Source organism: Protomyctophum parallelum, assembly GCF_964188405.1.
Source record: "Protomyctophum parallelum genome assembly, chromosome: 23".
Taxonomy (NCBI): Eukaryota; Metazoa; Chordata; class Actinopteri; order Myctophiformes; family Myctophidae; genus Protomyctophum; species Protomyctophum parallelum.
The window spans coordinates 31,522,135-31,535,644 of record NC_139715.1 but is presented as its reverse complement, the minus strand read 5'-3'; the positions used below and the strand labels follow the sequence as shown (position 1 = coordinate 31,535,644).

The 13,510-nt window shown below is 33.2% G+C and overlaps 1 long non-coding RNA gene across 1 annotated transcript; it reads left to right on the top strand.

Annotated features, from left to right (window-relative positions):
• The first annotated feature begins 8,117 nt into the window (after positions 1–8,117).
• Positions 8,118–9,531, top strand: LOC310854166. Its single transcript, XR_014568875.1, has 2 exons — positions 8,118–8,393; positions 9,244–9,531. It is a non-coding gene; the product is annotated as an uncharacterized lncRNA (long non-coding RNA).
• Positions 9,532–13,510: the final 3,979 nt, after the last annotated feature.

The following is a 13,510-nucleotide window of genomic DNA, read 5'->3' as shown; positions in this document are numbered from 1 at the left end:
TTTTTCATTTTTTTCAAAACCTCAAAAATGATGAAAAACGGCGTGCTATAATATGCCGTATGGTATGGGCTATAGCCCATGGTCAAAAATGATGAAAAACGAGGTTACTTTTTTTATTTTTATTGCTTTTACGATGGGCTATAACCCATGTTTTTTTTTTTTTTTCATTTTTTTCAAAACCTCAAAAATGATGAAAAACGGCGTGCTATAATATGCCGTATGGTATGGGCTATAGCCCATGGTCAAAAATGATGAAAAACGAGGTTACTTTTTTTTTTTTTTTTTTTTTACGATGGGCTATAACCCATGTTTTTTTTTCTTTTTTCATTTTTTTCAAAACCTCAAAAATGATGAAAAACTGCGTGCTATAATATGCCGTATGGTATGGGCTATAGCCCATGGTCAAAAATGATGAAAAACGAGGTTACTTTTTTTTTTTTTTTTTTCAAAAAACGATGGGCTATAACCCATGTTTTTTTTTTTTTTTCATTTTTTTCAAAACCTCAAAAATTATGAAAAACGGCGTGCTATAATATGCCGTATGGTATGGGCTATAGCCCATGGTCAAAAATGATGAAAAACGAGGTTACTTTTTTTTTTTTTTTTTTTTTACGATGGGCTATAACCCATGTTTTTTTTTTTTTTTTTTTTTTTTTTTAAACCTCAAAAATGATGAAAAACGGCGTGCTATAATATGCCGTATGGTATGGGCTATAGCCCATGGTCAAAAATGATGAAAAACGAGGTTACTTTTTTTTTATTTATTTTTTTTACGATGGGCTATAACCCATGTTTTTTTTTTTTTTCATTTTTTTCAAAACCTCAAAAATGATGAAAAACGGCGTGCTATAATATGCCGTATGGTATGGGCTATAGCCCATGGTCAAAATGATGAAAAACGAGGTTAAAAAAAAATCAAAATTTCAAAAAACAATGGGCTATAACCCATGTTTTTTTAAATTTAGATTTTTTTACAAATCCTCAAAAATGATGAAAAACGGCGTGCTATAATATGCCGTATGGTATGGGCTATAGCCCATGGTCAAAAATGATGAAAAACGAGGTTACTTTTTTTTTTTTTTTTTTTTTTTACGATGGGCTATAACCCATGTTTTTTTTTTTTTTACATTTTTTTCAAAACCTCAAAAATGATGAAAAACGGCGTGCTATAATATGCCGTATGGTATGGGCTATAGCCCATGGTCAAAATGATGAAAAACGAGGTTACTTTTTTTTTTCTTTTTTTTTTTACGATGGGCTATAACCCATGTTTTTTTTTTTTTTTCATTTTTTTCAAAACCTCAAAAATGATGAAAAACGGCGTGCTATAATATGCCGTATGGTATGGGCTATAGCCCATGGTCAAAAATGATGAAAAACGAGGTTACTTTTTTTATTTTTATTGCTTTTACGATGGGCTATAACCCATGTTTTTTTTTTTTTTTCATTTTTTTCAAAACCTCAAAAATGATGAAAAACGGCGTGCTATAATATGCCGTATGGTATGGGCTATAGCCCATGGTCAAAAATGATGAAAAACGAGGTTACTTTTTTTTTTTTTTTTTTTTTACGATGGGCTATAACCCATGTTTTTTTTTCTTTTTTCATTTTTTTCAAAACCTCAAAAATGATGAAAAACGGCATGCTATAATATGCCGTATGGTATGGGCTATAGCCCATGGTCAAAATGATGAAAAACGAGGTTAAAAAAAAATCAAAATTTCAAAAAACAATGGGCTATAACCCATGTTTTTTGAAATTTAGATTTTTTTACAAATCCTCAAAAATGATGAAAAACGGCGTGCTATAATATGCCGTATGGTATGGGCTATAGCCCATGGTCAAAAATGATGAAAAACGAGGTTACTTTTTTTTTTTTTTTTTTTTTTTTTACGATGGGCTATAACCCATGTTTTTTTTTTTTTTACATTTTTTTCAAAACCTCAAAAATGATGAAAAACGGCGTGCTATAATATGCCGTATGGTATGGGCTATAGCCCATGGTCAAAATGATGAAAAATGAGGTTACTTTTTTTTTTTTTTTTTTTTTACGATGGGCTATAACCCATGTTTTTTTTTTTTTTTCATTTTTTTCAAAACCTCAAAAATGATGAAAAACGGCGTGCTATAATATGCCGTATGGTATGGGCTATAGCCCATGGTCAAAAATGATGAAAAACGAGGTTACTTTTTTTATTTTTATTGCTTTTACGATGGGCTATAACCCATGTTTTTTTTTTTTTTTCATTTTTTTCAAAACCTCAAAAATGATGAAAAACGGCGTGCTATAATATGCCGTATGGTATGGGCTATAGCCCATGGTCAAAAATGATGAAAAACGAGGTTACTTTTTTTTTTTTTTTTTTTTTACGATGGGCTATAACCCATGTTTTTTTTTCTTTTTTCATTTTTTTCAAAACCTCAAAAATGATGAAAAACTGCGTGCTATAATATGCCGTATGGTATGGGCTATAGCCCATGGTCAAAAATGATGAAAAACGAGGTTACTTTTTTTTTTTTTTTTTTCAAAAAACGATGGGCTATAACCCATGTTTTTTTTTTTTTTTCATTTTTTTCAAAACCTCAAAAATGATGAAAAACGGCGTGCTATAATATGCCGTATGGTATGGGCTATAGCCCATGGTCAAAAATGATGAAAAACGAGGTTACTTTTTTTTTTTTTTTTTTTTTACGATGGGCTATAACCCATGTTTTTTTTTTTTTTTTTTTTTTTTTTTAAACCTCAAAAATGATGAAAAACGGCGTGCTATAATATGCCGTATGGTATGGGCTATAGCCCATGGTCAAAATGATGAAAAACGAGGTTAAAAAAAAATCAAAATTTCAAAAAACAATGGGCTATAACCCATGTTTTTTGAAATTTAGATTTTTTTACAAATCCTCAAAAATGATGAAAAACGGCGTGCTATAATATGCCGTATGGTATGGGCTATAGCCCATGGTCAAAAATGATGAAAAACGAGGTTACATTTTTTTTTTTTTTTTTTTTTACGATGGGCTATAACCCATGTTTTTTTTTTTTTTTCATTTTTTTCAAAACCTCAAAAATGATGAAAAACGGCGTGCTATAATATGCCGTATGGTATGGGCTATAGCCCATGGTCAAAATGATGAAAAACGAGGTTACTTTTTTTTTTTTTTTTTTTTTTACGATGGGCTATAACCCATGTTATTTTTTTTTCATTTTTTTCAAAACCTCAAAAATGATGAAAAACGGCGTGCTATAATATGCCGTATGGTATGGGCTATAGCCCATGGTCAAAAATGATGAAAAACGAGGTTACTTTTTTTTTTTTTTTTTTTTTACGATGGGCTATAACCCATGTTTTTTTTTCTTTTTTCTTTTTTTTCAAAACCTCAAAAATGATGAAAAACGGCGTGCTATAATATGCCGTATGGTATGGGCTATAGCCCATGGTCAAAAATGATGAAAAACGAGGTTACTTTTTTTTTTTTTTTTTTCAAAAAACGATGGGCTATAACCCATGTTTTTTTTTTTTTTTCATTTTTTTCAAAACCTCAAAAATGATGAAAAACGGCGTGCTATAATATGCCGTATGGTATGGGCTATAGCCCATGGTCAAAAATGATGAAAAACGAGGTTACTTTTTTTTTTTTTTTTTTTTTTTACGATGGGCTATAACCCATGTTTTTTTTTTTTTTTTTTTTTTTTTCAAAACCTCAAAAATGATGAAAAACGGCGTGCTATAATATGCCGTATGGTATGGGCTATAGCCCATGGTCAAAAATGATGAAAAACGAGGTTACTTTTTTTTTCTTCTTTTTTTTACGATGGGCTATAACCCATGTTTTTTTTTTTTTTTTTTTTTTTTTTTCAAAACCTCAAAAATGATGAAAAACGGCGTGCTATAATATGCCGTATGGTATGGGCTATAGCCCATGGTCAAAAATGATGAAAAACGAGGTTACTTTTTTTTTTTTTTTTTTTTTACGATGGGCTATAACCCATGTTTTTTTTTCTTTTTTCATTTTTTTCAAAACCTCAAAAATGATGAAAAACGGCGTGCTATAATATGCCGTATGGTATGGGCTATAGCCCATGGTCAAAAATGATGAAAAACGAGGTTACTTTTTTTTTTTTTTTTTTTCAAAAAACGATGGGCTATAACCCATGTTTTTTTTTTTTTTTCATTTTTTTCAAAACCTCAAAAATGATGAAAAACGGCGTGCTATAATATGCCGTATGGTATGGGCTATAGCCCATGGTCAAAAATGATGAAAAACGAGGTTACTTTTTTTTTTTTTTTTTTTTTTTACGATGGGCTATAACCCATGTTTTTTTTTTTTTTTTTTTTTTTTTCAAAACCTCAAAAATGATGAAAAACGGCGTGCTATAATATGCCGTATGGTATGGGCTATAGCCCATGGTCAAAAATGATGAAAAACGAGGTTACTTTTTTTTTTTTTTTCAAAAAACGATGGGCTATAACCCATGTTTTTTTTTTTTCATTTTTTTCAAAACCTCAAAAATTATGAAAAACGGCGTGCTATAATATGCCGTATGGTATGGGCTATAGCCCATGGTCAAAAATGATGAAAAACGAGGTTACTTTTTTTTTCTTCTTTTTTTTACGATGGGCTATAACCCATGTTTTTTTTTTTTTTTTCATTTTTTTCAAAACCTCAAAAATGATGAAAAACGGCGTGCTATAATATGCCGTATGGTATGGGCTATAGCCCATGGTCAAAAATGATGAAAAACGAGGTTACTTTTTTTTTTTTTTTTTTTTTTACGATGGGCTATAACCCATTTTTTTTTTTTTTTTTACATTTTTTTCAAAACCTCAAAAATGATGAAAAACGGCGTGCTATAATATGCCGTATGGTATGGGCTATAGCCCATGGTCAAAATGATGAAAAACGAGGTTAAAAAAAAAATCAAAATTTCAAAAAACAATGGGCTATAACCCATGTTTTTTGAAATTTAGATTTTTTTACAAATCCTCAAAAATGATGAAAAACGGCGTGCTATAATATGCCGTATGGTATGGGCTATAGCCCATGGTCAAAAATGATGAAAAACGAGGTTACTTTTTTTTTTTTTTTTTTTTTTACGATGGGCTATAACCCATGTTTTTTTTTTTTTTTCATTTTTTTCAAAACCTCAAAAATGATGAAAAACGGCGTGCTATAATATGCCGTATGGTATGGGCTATAGCCCATGGTCAAAAATGATGAAAAACGAGGTTACTTTTTTTTTTTTTTTTTTTTTTACGATGGGCTATAACCCATGTTTTTTTTTTTTTTTTTCATTTTTTTCAAAACCTCAAAAATGATGAAAAACGGCGTGCTATAATATGCCGTATGGTATGGGCTATAGCCCATGGTCAAAATGATGAAAAACGAGGTTAAAAAAAAAATCAAAATTTCAAAAAACAATGGGCTATAACCCATGTTTTTTGAAATTTAGATTTTTTTACAAATCCTCAAAAATGATGAAAAACGGCGTGCTATAATATGCCGTATGGTATGGGCTATAGCCCATGGTCAAAAATGATGAAAAACGAGGTTACTTTTTTTTTTTTTTTTTTTTTTACGATGGGCTATAACCCATGTTTTTTTTTTTTTTTTCATTTTTTTCAAAACCTCAAAAATGATGAAAAACGGCGTGCTATAATATGCCGTATGGTATGGGCTATAGCCCATGGTCAAAAATGATGAAAAACGAGGTTACTTTTTTTTTTTTTTTTTTTTTACGATGGGCTATAACCCATGTTTTTTTTTTTTTTTACATTTTTTTCAAAACCTCAAAAATGATGAAAAACGGCGTGCTATAATATGCCGTATGGTATGGGCTATAGCCCATGGTCAAAATGATGAAAAACGAGGTAAAAAAAAAAATCAAAATTTCAAAAAACAATGGGCTATAACCCATGTTTTTTGAAATTTAGATTTTTTTACAAATCCTCAAAAATGATGAAAAACGGCGTGCTATAATATGCCGTATGGTATGGGCTATAGCCCATGGTCAAAAATGATGAAAAACGAGGTTACTTTTTTTTTTTTTTTTTTTTTACGATGGGCTATAACCCATGTTTTTTTTTTTTTTTCATTTTTTTCAAAACCTCAAAAATGATGAAAAACGGCGTGCTATAATATGCCGTATGGTATGGGCTATAGCCCATGGTCAAAAATGATGAAAAACGAGGTTACTTTTTTTTTTTTTTTTTTCAAAAAACGATGGGCTATAACCCATGTTTTTTTTTTTTTTTTCATTTTTTTCAAAACCTCAAAAATGATGAAAAACGGTGTGCTATAATATGCCGTATGGTATGGGCTATAGCCCATGGTCAAAAATGATGAAAAACGAGGTTACTTTTTTTTTTTTTTTTTTTTTTACGATGGGCTATAACCCATGTTTTTTGTTTTTTTTTCATTTTTTTCAAAACCTCAAAAATGATGAAAAACGGCGTGCTATAATATGCCGTATGGTATGGGCTATAGCCCATGGTCAAAAATGATGAAAAACGAGGTTACTTTTTTTTTTTTTTTTTTTTAAACGATGGGCTATAACCCATGTTTTTTTTTTTTTTTTTTTTTTTCAAAACCTCAAAAATGATGAAAAACGGCGTGCTATAATATGCCGTATGGTATGGGCTATAGCCCATGGTCAAAAATGATGAAAAACGAGGTTACTTTTTTTTTTTTTTTTTTTTTTTTAAACGATGGGCTATAACCCATGTTTTTTTGTTTTTTTTCATTTTTTTCAAAACCTCAAAAATGATGAAAACGGCGTTCTATAATATGCCGTATGGTATGGGCTATAGCCCATGGTCAAAAATGATGAAAAACGAGGTTACTTTTTCTTTTTTCTTTTTTTTTAACGATGGGCTATAACCCATGTTTTGTTTTTTTTTTTGTTTTTTTCAAAACTTCAAAAATGATGAAAAACGGCGTGCTATAATATAACGTACGGTATGGGCTATAGCCCATGGTCAAAAATGGGATAAAAAACGTCTAAAAATAGACGTCTAAAACACGTCTATTTTTAGACGTGTTTTAGACGTCTATTTTTAGACGCTCGTCTAATAGCCCATATCGTACGGCATACTGTAGCACAGCGTTTAGATTAGTTTCAGGTGGGGTAATCTAAACACAGCATCTTAACACTGGTGAAATAGTGAATTTCATATTTAATGTGAACATACAACAGGACTAAGGTGAGGCAGTCAGCAGGTTACAGCGCTGTAGGGCTTCGAACCCTATATCCAGGCAGAAGCTTGGATAGTACACTACCAGCGCTTTCTTTTGCTTTGCAACACCATGTCTTTACTTGCATGTGAATTCAGAAATATAAGATAGCCGATCTACAATATGCTCAGTATGGAACAACTCACATCCTAATAATTAACCCTATAACCTTAACCCAATTTAGCTATTTGGAAATAGCAGATCTATAAGCTCCCAACATTGTGATCTTCTATTTTCAAATAGCTGAGGTATAGCCTATGGTTTAAAGTGGCTAGCTTTGTTTATGCTATATTACACAAAACAAACATATGTTGCTATTGGACCCAATCTGAGAACAACTGCGCTATTGTACATTGTCATTACAGGTCAATCAGTAAACAATGAAGGAAAGCTGTGTTGGTGCTTGATCAAGGCAGGCTATTCTTATCATATTTTATACCTTTTCACCCACAGCGCCTGGAGCATCCACTTGGACACAAGCCGGTGTCTCATCAGCCATGGTCGGGTCGCCTGGAGGACGGTGTCTGTTGCGAGACGCAGAAACATCCAATGATTCAAGATTACAACATTGACAGTCCAGGTTTGTGCATCAGCAGATGGTTTATTTTATCATGCAAGTAAGGACATGTTAGCATGGCCAAAACAATCACCGGTATAAGGTACTTTCAGGTTTCTGAAATGGGGTTCAAGTCCCTGCAGTGATGGAAGGCTTAATGTTTTACATGTGTCCTGCTTGTGTGTTTACATGAAATGTTATCATAAGTCATAATAGTACCTGCATGCACAAACTATTTTTGTAGTTTTTCAAAAATAGCAGACCTACAAGCTCGTATGCCTACTTGTGTCCAAATGCCTAACCAAAATCATTAGGGTTCATTATGACAAGAAATGAGATTTAGGTTGGAACTACTTTATTCTGCACTCGCATTTAATATTTCAATGAGCAGTGTTTAGTGACCTTCATAATGTCACTAAAAAGTCTTCTGAAATACATTTTCAGACGCTGTCCATTCTGAAAGGTGAGTGAAGTAAGACGTTCTCAAATTCATCACCTATGCCAGTGTGGCTCAGGCGATTATCCTGGGGTTTATAAATACAACATTCAGGGTTCAAGTCTCCTGAAGAACATTTTCAATGTCCATCTAAATTCTAAAAGGATGGTTAAATATAAGTTCCCAATTGCACCTTACATGCCAGTGTGGCTCAAGGGATAAACCTCGGGTTTATAAACAGGACATTCACGGTTCAAATCTCCTGAAGAACATTTTCACTGTCCATTCTTAATTCTGAAAGGTCAGTTATGTAATATGTTCTCAACTGCTTTTCTCATGCATATGTGGCTCAAGAATAAAATCCAGAGTTCAATCCTGCAACAGAACATTTTCACATCTAAATTCTAAAAGGTGGGTTAAAAATAAGTCCCAGATTGTACCTTACAGCCAAGCGTGGCTCAAAAGATACATCTGAGGTTTACAATCCAAAGGTTACTGGTTCAAAACTCAAACAAAACTAATAATCAACCAAAAACTCAAACTAAACTAAAAGAAACTCAAACAAAACTAATAATCAACAAAAAACTCAAACAAAACAAAACTAATAATCAACAAAAAACTCAAACAAAACTAAAAGAAACTCAATCAAAACTAATACTCAAACAAAACTAAAAGAAACTCAAACAAAACTAACAATCAACAAAAAACTCTAAAAATATTCAATATAAAAACTGAAACAACAAATCAAACAATTAGAGGTTCAAGCCTCTTGAATAACATTTTCACTGTCCTTCTGAAAGGTGCAGTGTTTGAACCTCCTAAAGTGTGCATTGTTTTTTAACCTCCTAATGGAACTCCTAAAGAACCTCTATATTCTGAAAGGTGGGTTAAGTCAGACATTCTCAACTGCATCACTTATGCCTGTGTGGCTCATGAGTAAAATCCAGTGTTTGTACACCAAAGGTTGCGAGTTCGAACCTGCCACAGGACATTTTCAGTCCATTCTTTATTCTGACAGGCTGGTTAAATATAAGTTCCCGATTGTACCTTACATGCCAGTGTGGCGCAGGTGATAAGCCTGGGGTTTATAAACAGAACATTCTGGGTTCAAGTCCCCTGAAGAACATTTTCACTGTCCATCTAAATTCTAAAAGGCTGGTTAAATATAAGTTCCCGATTATACCTTACATGCCAGTGTGGCTCAATAGATAAAAACTAGGCTTCATAAACCAAACGTCATAGGTTCAAACCTCAAAGAAAACCAATACTCAACCAAAAGGTCAAACAAAAATAAAATCAAACAAAACAGCTGAAATAAAGTGTCATAAAAAAACTCAAATATCTCAATAAAAATAATAAAAATAAACTGGTTCAATCAAATTAATGTGAAAAGTACAAAAATCACTTTGCTTAATATATACATTTCTTAAGCTCCGCCCCCAGGAGGCAGGCTCATAAAGAAAATCCCGCCCCAGAGGCGGGTTCCCAAAAAAGATCCTCCCCCTCCCACCGGAGCCAAAAGAGGGCGTGAGGAGGGAGGCGGCCTGCCTCGGCACTTTGGCCTTAAAAAGCCAGAAAATGAAGGATTGCTCTGAGCAAGATTCAAACCCACCACCTTCAGCTTGGGAGACCTATGCTTTCCTCTTGCGCCACTAGGCATTTCACACTAATAAGAATTTGGAGGTTGTATTTAAGGTTGAAGGCAGAGGTGACAGGTCAAGGGATGAAAATCCTTTTCAGACACCTCTACCCCTTGCCAGAATGATTGAATCTAAAGGTGATGATCAGGGTTCATGACGACTCAACTGAGATTTAGGTTATTGTTTAAAACCATCTGTGGGAACATTTTTACTCTGTTTCCCACATTTACTCTTTCATTGAGCAAACAAGATGTTTAGTTTGCCATAATGTAATTACATTGCATACCAGTTATTGTCATCTCTTACTCTTAGTCTTAGTTTTAGATGACAAAAACTTTTGCACTTTTAATCAACCAGAAATATAATTGTTTTGTTTAATACATTACTTTTGCTGTTCTCACTCCAGACTTTATTTAAACAATTAAGTTGGATATAAAGTTTTCAACAAGTTTCTCAAACAGTGCTGTGACCACAGCACTTCTTTGATAAGCTGCATGAAAAAAAAACTACTTTAAAGTGAGAACAAATGCACTATAGCCTGTTTATCAAAACCTAAAGTGTTTTGTGATTAGTATATATTTTTTTACACTTACAAATTTATGTTAAAGAACATTTGCTGTTCTCACTTTAGACTGTTAAACGTCTTTAAAGTTACAGTGCTGTTATGACCACAGCTCATCTTAGAGTAGCTTATTTCATTTAAAAAGAAATACCACTTTATACACTCATGGCATGCAGCATGTCAATCAAATCAATTATAGGCTGAGCTCCATACTTGTGAACTGCATTCTGTTTTGAGCTAGTGACTCAAGGATACCTTTTTAAATTGAATCCAACAAATTCCATTTCATGTATTTATTGCAACAAACACCAAACAATTAAATACAAAAACAAACAACAATTTGGGGTAAGAACAGGACTATGGAAATTGTATATGTGACCATGGCAGAGTAAGAACAGCTCAGTAAATTCAACTTGATGGTATTCCATCTTGGGAATCCATTAAAAGTGCTAAGGTAACCACACTGTTGATGTGTTCCACAATGGCAAGAGTAGACAAGCCTATAAGTAGAACTCTGTTAGAACCACAATATGAAGGTACAGATCACAAAGGCAACATTTCTGCACATTTGGTCATCAACACTGATGTGTAGAGAAGGGATGCCTGCGAAACATACATTAGGACCACCAAGTCCAAAAAGAATCAATGGCCTAAACTCAAAAAGTGCTAAAGCAATTACAAGCAGTTTCCTACTTTGCTCAGTCAGTGCAAACAAACAAAGACCAAACAGGAAAGCCCAGCATGGCCACCAGGCTTTATAGGGGAGGGGCTAATCAGTGACTACTTACACCTGGGTAATTTGGGGAAAGGTTAATTGTATGGTTATCAGAGGCATCTTCCATGCCTTTGTGGCATAAGTATAAAAACAAAGGTATATAAACCAAAAGTGATAGGTTCAAAACTCAAACATGACTCAATATTAAAACTAAAAGAAACAATACCATTGAAGATGTCAAACAACTCCAATTTATGAGTAAAATAATTTTCAACAAAAACGTACTGACTCAAAATGTATGTAATGTTCTCAACTGCATTTCTCATGCATATGTGGCTGAAGAGTAAAATCCAGAGTTCATTTCTGCGACAGAACATTTTCACTGTCCATCTAAATTCTAAAAGGTGGGTTAAATATAAGTCCCAGATTGTACCTTACAGCCCAGCGTGGCTCAAAAGATACATCTGAGGTTTACAACCCAAAGGTTGCTGGTTCAATACTCAAACAAAACTAATAATCAACAAAAAACTCAAACTAAACTAAAAGAAACTCAAACTAAACTAATAATCAACAAAAAACTCAAACAAAACAAAAAGAAACTCAAACAAAACTAATAATCAACAAAAAACTCAAACAAAACTAAAAGAAACTCAATCAAAACTAATACTCAAACAAAACTAAAAGAAACTCAAACAAAACTAACAATCAACAAAAAACTCAAAAAATATTCAATATAAAAACTGAAACAACAAATCAAACAATTAGAGGTTCAAGCCTCTTGAATAACATTTTCACTGTCCTTCTGAAAGGTGCAGTGTTTGAACCTCCTAAAGTATGCATTGTTTTTTAACCTCCTAATGGAACTCCTAAAGAACCTCTATATTCTGAAAGGTGGGTTAAGTCAGACATTCTCAACTGCATCACTTATGCCTGTGTGGCTCATGAGTAAAATCCAGTGTTTGTACACCAAAGGTTGCGAGTTCGAACCTGCCACAGGACATTTTCACTGTCCATTCTTTATTCTGACAGGCTGGTTAAATATAAGTTCCCGATTGTACCTTACATGCCAGTGTGGCGCAGGTCATAAGCCTGGGGTTTATAAACAGAACATTCTGGGTTCAAGTCCCCTGAAGAACATTTTCACTGTCCATCTAAATTCTAAAAGGCTGGTTAAATATAAGTTCCCGATTATACCTTACATGCCAGTGTGGCTCAATAGATAAAAACTAGGCTTCATAAACCAAATGTCATAGGTTCAAACCTCAAAGAAAACCAATACTCAAACAAAAACAAAAACCAAAAAAAAAAAAAAAAAATCAAACAAAACAGCTGAAATAAAGTGTCATAAAAAAACTCAAATATCTCAATAAAAACTAAAAATAAACTGGTTCAATCAAATTAATGTGAAAAGTACAAAAATCACTTTGCTTAATATGTACATTTCTTAAGCTCCGCCCCCAGGAGGCAGGCTCATAAAGAAAATCCCGCCCCAGAGGCGGGTTCGCAAAAAAGATCCTCCCCCTCCCACCGGAGCCAAAAGAGGGCGTGAGGAGGGAGGTGGCCTGCCTAGGCACTTTGGCCTTAAAAAGCCAGAAAATGAAGGTTTGCTCTGAGCAAGATTCAAACCGACCACCTTCAGCTTGTGAGACCTATACTTTCCTCTTGCGCCACTAGGCATTTCACACTAATAAGAATTTGGAGGTTGTATTTAAGGTTGAAGGCAGAGGTGACAGGTCAAGGGATGAAAATCCTTTTCAGACACCTCTACCCCTTGCCAGAATGATTGAATCTAAAGGTGATGATCAGGGTTCATGACGACTCAACTGAGATTTAGGTTATTGTTTAAAACCATCTGTGGGAACATTTTTACTCTGTTTCCCACATTTACTCTTTCATTGAGCAAACAAGATGTTTAGTTTGCCATAATGTAATTACATTGCATACCAGTTATTGTCATCTCTTACTCTTAGTCTTAGTTTTAGATGACCAAAACTTTTGCACTTTTAATCAACCAGAAATATAATTGTTTTGTTTAATACATTAATTTTGCTGTTCTCACTCCAGACTTTATTTAAACAATTAAGTTGGATATAAAGTTTTCAACTAGTTTCTCGAACAGTGCTTCTTTGATAAGCTGAATTAAAAAAAAAACTACTTTAAAGTGAGAACAAATGCACTATAGCCTGTTTATCAAAACCTAAAGTGTTTTGTGATTAGTATATATTATTTTACACTTACAAAGTTATGTTAAAGAACATTTGCTGTTCTCACTTTAGACTGTTAAACGTCTTTAAAGTTTTCAACTCAAACAGTGCTGTTATGACCACAGCTCATCTTAGAGTAGCTTATTTCATTTAATAAGAAATAC